Here is an 8529-nt window from a genome sequence, read left to right as displayed (position 1 = left end):
AATCTTTGAAAATACCTGTATGGAAATGGGATCACATTACCATGGATTTCGTTATGAAATTACCGCAAACTCCAAAAGGATGTGACGCGATTTGGGTAATTGTGGATCGTTTATCTAAATCTGCACATTTTCTACCAATAAGAGAGAAATACTCTTTGGAAAATCTAGCGCAGATTTACATTAAAGAAATCGTTACTAGACACGGTGTTCCTTTGTCTATTATCTCTAATAGAGACAGTCGGTTTACTTCAAAATTCTGGGGAGGTTTACAGAAAGCTCTGGGGTCCGAAATTCGACTAAGTACAACTTATCATCCACAGACTGATGGACAGAGTGAAAGAACTATTCAAACTCTAGAAGATATGTTGAGAAGTTGTATTATTGACTTCGGAGGATCATGGGAAGATCACTTACCGTTAATAGAGTTTGCATATAACAACAGTTATCATTCCAGTATCCAAACGGCACCATATGAAGTGTTGTATGGACGTAAATGTCGAACGCTGTTGTGCTGGAATGAAGTGGGTGAGAAACAGCTAACAGGTCCTGAAATTGTACAAGAAACTTCTGAAAAGATTGAACAGATCCGCGAAAAAATCAAAACCGCACAATTGGATAAATATATATATATATATATATATACGTGATAGGGGTGGATAATGTGATAACCGGATCCTGGTTATTACCCAAGGTATTTAATACGTGATTATTTGATTAAATGATTACGTGATAGTATGATATTTTGATACATGCTGGTATGTGGATTTGTGCATTAATTGGATAAATATATATATATATATATATTTGCATGACATGTGCATGGATGTATGCATGGAAATGGTATGTATGTGTATGTGCATGTGTGCATATGTGGTTAAGCATGAGGTGGAAGGGAGGAGGGAAGGCGGTTTTAGTCGCCTTACCCTATTTGGGTAATATAAATAAGAGGCTTAGCCTCCTCATCTCTTTTCCCTGCCATTTTAAGAAAGTTGAGAGGTTTTGAGAAAAGTGTTGTCCGGTTTGCTATAAGGAAGAGATTTCAAGCTGATTTGCAAGTGTCAAAGTTTTAAAAGGATTGATTTCTAGCGTTTTGGATTCAAAAGCTTTATAAGGTGAGTGGTTTCTAAACCTTTTTGTATTAAGATTCTACTGGTTTCAATTACATGCTTCGTATTGTTCTTATTTGAAAAGAAAGCATTTTTATTTCATCTAAGTGTTATCCGGACAAAGAGTGACCGGATTAGAGTTTAAACCAGACAAGTCTTGAAAGGTTTATTGTCCGGATTGTTTTAAACCGGACAAGCTTTAAACGGTTTAGTGACCGGACTAGTTTAAACCGGACAAACCTTGAGCGGTTTGTTGTCAGGAGTTGGTTAACCGGCTGAGTGTTTAGCGGTTTATAAATGATAGTATTATTTATGATTTTAAACTGAGAAGTAGGAATACGACCATATGGTGAGCGGTTTAGTCTTAAACCGGATGAGTCTTGAACGGACTGTTGTCCGGATTTGTTATCCGTTCAAGATGAAAATTGTTCTAAGTGTTAAACCGTTCAATAAATGTGTGATGTGTTTACCGGACTTGATATCTGGACAAAGTGGACTTTAGTCCAAGTGTTTTAAATCGGATGATTGTTGACCGGATTTGTTGACCGGACTTGTTGACCGGATTTGTGAGGATGTCTTGTGTTTTAAAAGAAATTATTTTTTTTATCATAAAAATGAAGTTTTGATTTAAATGTTTTCAAACTGATAATAATTCCAATGACTGCGGTCTATTCGGAATTATTTTACAAATGTTTTGGTGAAGTGATAAGGGTTGCATATCAAGGAGAGGTGTCCATTTGATATAAGGGTGGCATATCAAGGAGAGGTGTCCATTTGATAATAAGGGTGGCATATCAAGGAGAGGTGTCCATTTGATGAGGTGTACATTGGATATAAGGGTGGCATTGTCTGTGTGTGGTATTATATAACACTTTCTATTATATCCATTAAGACTACCGCGGTCTGGAATCTTTATTTCTTTGTGATTTAAGGATTTAGGATCAAGGTTCTTATTGGAAATCATAGTCTGGATGTTATTAAGAAGGAAATGTCAGGTTTGGCCTGAATTTTTGTTTAAACCTTAATTGATAAAGAAAAGGTTTAAAATGGTATTAAATGGAACCCGATTGGTTCAAAGGTATGGAATTTTTATAGCTAAGTGGATAGCTTGAAAGTGGAAAAGGATTTGATATTACCCTMTTGCATATTCATATATTTGTSATATATGCGAATAATTGTTTTATAAAGGTTTTGGTGATCCTTCACCCTGCAATTACATGGTTAGGGTAACTCACTAGACTCTTTAGTCTAACCCTCGTTTTTTTTGTGATTTTAAAATGTGTATTGCAAGAAGTATAGAAGGTAAAGGAAAGGGAAAGATTTAATGTTTTTCTTATATGCATTCGGCTATAGATTTGCTTTTGATGATTAGTTTGTTGTGTAGTACAAGATATGTATTTTGAATTTTTGGACCTTGTATTTGGTCATGATGATAGATTCTTGTATTAAGGGATCCGGATGTATATGAATATGTATTTCTTTGGTATGAAATATGTGTTACATGCAATGTGTGGGTTGGGGAATTACATATATATATATATATATATATATAAAGTTTAATTATTTGGCTGTTTTAACCCTTCAAGTCTATATTATCAATTTTATGCCAATATTGGTATAAACTCAACTTTTGACACAAAACTAGTCTAAGGTACAAGTTGGTTAATCATAGGGTACAAATATGTTATGCATAATTCTATCAAAATTTTACTTAACCCAATTTGTACGAGTTAACGGAACACATATATTATAGTATTTATTGATGATATTATGATATATTAAAGCAAGAGAATTAGTTTGCTGAATTTTCCAAGTGCGAGTTTTGGCTTCAAAAATTGTAAATTCTTGGGCCACATTTGCACTGAGGATGAAATCAAGGTTGACCCACTGAAGATTGAGCCAATTGGAAAATGCCAAGAACCCCGTCGAGGTGAGAAACTTCCTTGGACTAGCACGCTATTATAGAAAGTTTATTCAAGACTTTGCCTGGATTATGACAACTATAACGGTATTAACAAAGAAAAACACAAAGTTCGAATGGAAGGACGCTCGAAATGAGGTGTTTGAAATGTTAAAAGGAAAAGTTCTGTAGCACGTCGATCTTACCGTTGTAAGAAGGGTCTACCAATTTAGGGTCAGGAAGTGTCTTAATGCAACACGGAAAGGTGATAGCTTATGTATCACACATCATGAAGGGCGATATCCTAACCATGACATAGAACTGGCGACAATGGTCTCTGCTTTAAAGATTTGGAGGCATTACTTGTATAGAGCAAAGTGTCAAATTTTCACCAATCATAAGAGTCTCAAATATTTATTCGATCAGAAAGATTTGGATATGAGACAAAGGCTTTGGATGGAATTGCTATGTGATTTCGATTGTGAAATTTCGTATGATCCAGGTAACCAATGCTTTAAGTTGAAAAGTGAGTGGCAAGATTATTAAGGTGGTCGCCTCAAGGGCAGAACTGGTGGTTGATTTATTTTTATGAGATCAAGAAGTGGCAGTTTGAGGCTATGAAGAAAGAAAATTTGAAGAGAGAACGACTTGTGGGAATCGTTTCGTCATTGACTGAAAAAAATGTGGATTGTAATGTTTCAGAGAAAGAGTGTGGATGCCCAAATTATGGGAAATTTGGGTAAGAGTACTTGATGAAACACATGAGTCACGCTATTCGATTCACCCAGACATTAATAAAACGTATAGAGATTTACGATAGTTCTATTGGTGGCCTAGCATGAAGAAAGTCATAGCCCATTACATGGAGCACCAACAACCGTATGAGAAATTGCACCAAGTAGACATTCTAGTATGGAAGTGAGATCACATTAAGATGGATTTTATGACTAAGTTACCAAGGACACCAAAAAGTTTTCAAGCGATTTGGGTGATAGTGGATCGGCTCTCGAAGTCGGCATGTTTTCTACCTATCAAAGAAACTTACCTAATGGAAAGGTTGGTAAAGCTTTATTTTGACGAGATTGTGACAAGACCGTGCCTGTGTCAATTATGACGGACCACGTCCATCGATTTACATATTCTTTCTAGAAAATCTTTTAGCGGGAATTGAATTGAGATCTCAAATTAAGTTGAGAGAGTCCTACCATCTGGCAAATGGACGGGCAAAATGAGAGAACAGTTTAGACACTTAAGGATATGTTACAAGCTTGAGTCATTGATTCCGGAGAATCTTGTGTAGGATACTTACGTTAGTTGAGTTTATGTATAATAACAGTTATCATGCTGGTATCCAAGTTGCTCCATTCGAAGTACTTTTTGGCAGGAATGTAAAATATTGTGGTGTTGGAACGAGGTTGGGTAGAACCAATTTGTGAGATTAGAGATAATGCAGTTGATGGATGACAAGATCGATCAGTTTTACGATCGATTAATGGTTTCTCAAGACCATCAAAAAGAGTTACTCAGACAAATGGCACAAACGAATTGAATTTTAGGTGGCAGACAAGCTTATGCTAAAGATCTCGCCTTTGAAAGGAATTGTTAGATTTGGGAAGAGAGGTAAGTTGAATCCACAATACGTGGAACCATTTTTTTATAATCGATCATGTTGGTGATGTAGCTTAGAAGCTGAATTGACAAAACTTTTCACATGTACAATCTGATTTCTCCGGTGTTGGTTTACACTTTTAGTTCTTTATATGGATACTTATTTTGTTATATTGTTTGTAGTTGGGTTTGATTTTTAGAATCGAAGCTTATGGAGTATTTTGGGATTGGATCTAAGGATTTTAGTGTGGGAAATCGCGCCCCTCTATGTGCATTTTTCTGTTTTCTGGTTTTCTGGGAAGGTTTGCTTAGTGTTATTAATAAGGCCCCTTTAAGAAAACACAAAATAAAGGGAAGTTGGCGTTGGTAAATATGAGTATCTGACACTCTGATTAATTGAATTATTCAGCCTTGATGTTCACACCATCAGTCTCGTGGACCTTGCTAGCTTAGGTTGAGATCATGGGTCTAAGTTTTCTTGTGTAAATACTACTGAAATGCCTTTCCTAATGAGACTAATGTACCTACCTAATATCGTTAATTTATGTAAGTCTTTTGTTTATGTAAGTCTTTTGTGTTCAATGGGTATCAATAACTAATTTGATGTGTTACAGTTTGCATGTGCGATGGATAACTTACACGGAAAAAATGATATATGTGAGACTGTAATGGTTCCCATGAATGTTAGTGGAATATTCCATGAATTTATTTCCTGGGGTTTCATTGTTGGTCTTGATTGCGATCTTGATGGAATGACCACTCAATAAAGTATTTGGTTTACGTGATTGTCATGGATAGTCATCCATAGGGAATGTGTTCTTGCAAGATTACATTGAAGTGGTTTTACATGTGAACTTGGAATTTTTCTCAGTGGTTTAAATGTTTTGAACAAAAATATTCACTAGGGCTTATGGTGTAATTCTTGTTTTCAAATATAAATGCATTTTAGGACATTCCCAGATAAGAGGTTCTGGCAAGAGCAAGGGTAAGATGTAAGCATGGGCTTGTAGGAGTGATTGGTTGCAAATAGTTAGAATTTACCTTTAGAAGTACGTGACTCGTTTGCTTAAAAGTTGTAATAATTCTCTTAGTGGTTCCACTATAACTACAAGAATCTTGTTTGTATGAACCATTTTCACCCGACGTTACCATTACTTTTCCTAAAGGAAGTTGAAACCATTGCGATTTCACTTATGAAGTTTTATGAGTTGTGGTGAAAATTAGTATGTGTTACACTCGCCTCGAGCATCCCTCTGCAACTTCAAGTTCCCGTTTGCCTCTGTTCTTCCTGTCATCTCAATTCTTAGATACCATGATTTTCCAAGATCACAAACCGTCCTATTTACAACCCATGAATTCTCCGTTCTTACCTTACCATCATAAAATCCCAACCACCACATGTTTCCATGGCTAACGAAGAGCAACACAACTCATAACAAAATCTCGATCTGTATCTGGGTTTTTATCATCCAAAAACGAACAAATCAATTTCAACCGTAGTGGGGTGTATAAAACGGGTTTTGTTGAATGAAGGATGTCACTGGCTGAAAAAGATGACGAGAGTGAGTTTGGTGTGACGAAAGAGGCGCACCGGAGGGGTTTCTCATATCCTTTCAAGTCCACTGTAGTAACATAAAGATGAGATTTTTAAAAAATGAAAGAGTGAGTTGGTGTAAGGATAAGAGCTCAACGAAGATGTCAGTCACCAGCAAATATGAGCAGAAGGGGCTCATTGGAGGTGATGGGGGTGGTGGTTTCATCAAGGAGGCATTGATTTTGGGGGTTAGATAGGGCTTTTTTTAATATATGAGGTGTATTTGTACCTATGCTTTAAAACTTGTATACCCATTTTTTGAATAAAAAAATGCAAAATGATTGAAATACCTCATACCTGATGTTCACATATTAATAGACTCTCAATTAGTGGTGTTTGGGCAAATGACTATTTTACGTTCCATATGCATACTCTAGGGCTATACTTAGTAAAGCACATATATCAGTGTCGTTCCTGAGGTTTTTGATGTCCTGTGCAAAAATGCTAAAAAATGTCCCTATGCCTATTTTTCAAGCAAATGAAACGATGAAAGATACGATTTTATTAACGGGTTTGAAACCTAGTCAAGCTAGGCAACTCAACCCTACGCCGAATCTTATTAATTAAAATGAAAAATACAAAGGGGACAAGAAAACCAAAACCCCAAATTACAAAATGGATTAAGCTCGTGCTTCTTTTCTTTCTGGTTTTCCCTTTTCCAAGTTCAAATTAGTATGCTAGAACCATTCAATATCTGCAACTTAAAAGGCAAGGGAAAACTATAATTAGTTATTTGGTTTTAACCAAAATAGTAAACAAAATTCATAAGATCAAGGTCTGAAAGTGATAACTTATGTAGTATGCACTATGCTCCAAAATAACAAATCTAATGTCCTTTTCTATTTAAGCCCAACTAATAATGAAAATGAACCCATAGTAATAGTACGTATGACCAAAATCAAATGGACGGGCTAAAAAAAGTCAACTTGACCCAGTTTTATTTTGCTTTCTTCTTGATTTTTCTAGCCATTTTTGGTCGATTTCCAACCAGTTTTTCATGGCGCTTTTGATATTATATTAAAGACAAGATAAATGTTGACATTTTGATACTAGAAACCATTGACATGTAAGCTTTAATTTCATCTTCTTAAAATTAGGTTTTTCCCCCATGTTTCCACCATTACAATATTGGTCAACAAGTCAGCAAGTTAGCTACCATTACCATAAGAGAGTTTGTATCAATTGAAAATACAATGAATACATAATATCAAAATTAATCAACTAAATGTTATTATGTTAAATTTAGAAACAAAATCATACCTTGGTTTGAGAAACAATGCAATCGATTTCCACAGTTCCATTTCCAGTTTCAGAATCAAGATTTGAAGAAATACAAATGTAATCGATTGTATCTAGATTTGAAGGATCGAGATATGAAAAACAATGAAGGATTGAGATATGAGAGTTTAATCGACAATCGTGTATACGAGTATGTATAGTCACGCAGTCGGCAATGCATCGACTGATCATCAAGATTGATCCATCGTCCCATGGACAATCGTTAGACTCGTTATTAATCGTCTTCCACTAACACTGGAACGTCATCGTCGAAAATTGAAAAATTCTAACACTCAAAGAACAATAGAAATTGTCAATTTCAGATCGCCAAAGCCAATCGTCTTGTGAACTGTGATGCTCTATCTTATTATCACCGATTCAAGTCCTTAGGTTTGTTATTAACAGGCTTGGTCAGTTGAGTATCTATTTATAATTAAAGTGAAAGTCTCAAATTGTTAAACCCCAAAAACCTAAAACTAATACTATATAAATTTTTGATGCTCCTTTGGGCTTTGATGCCCTATGCAGTCGCACGGACTGCCTGTACACAGAGCCGGGTCTTACATAGATGATTCGGATGAGAAACTACGTGGACCAAAAGTGGAGTTTACTATTAGAAGGAAAATCTAAAATTAATGCATTTCCTTGTTTAAAGAATTCCAAAATTATATATTATTTTTTTCATATAATAGGATTAAATGTAATTAAAAATTATTATGAGTTGGCTATCAAGTTGATTGATTTTAATTTCTTTTCAAATATAGTATGCATATTTTATATATACTAGAGGGTATTCGTGCAATATAACAAAATATATATTGATTTTAGTATTTTATTTTATTCATTTTCTCTGTCGATATATTACGATTTTACGTGGTTTTAGAAAATGGTAATATTTTTATTTTGAACGAAATATAAATTAGAAATATATATCGATATTTGTAACACCCTTGTCTCGCATGGCCGGAAGATGGTGTGTTACGGAGGAAAACATAACAAGATAAATAGCTAATATATATATACAAGATAACCAGAGTTACTAT

The sequence above is a fragment of the Cynara cardunculus genome (genome assembly GCF_001531365.2).
Source record: "Cynara cardunculus var. scolymus isolate 2C chromosome LG 1, CcrdV1, whole genome shotgun sequence".
Taxonomy (NCBI): domain Eukaryota; kingdom Viridiplantae; phylum Streptophyta; class Magnoliopsida; order Asterales; family Asteraceae; genus Cynara; species Cynara cardunculus.
The sequence above is the reverse complement of the archived record's forward strand: the minus strand, read 5'-3'. Positions refer to the sequence as shown.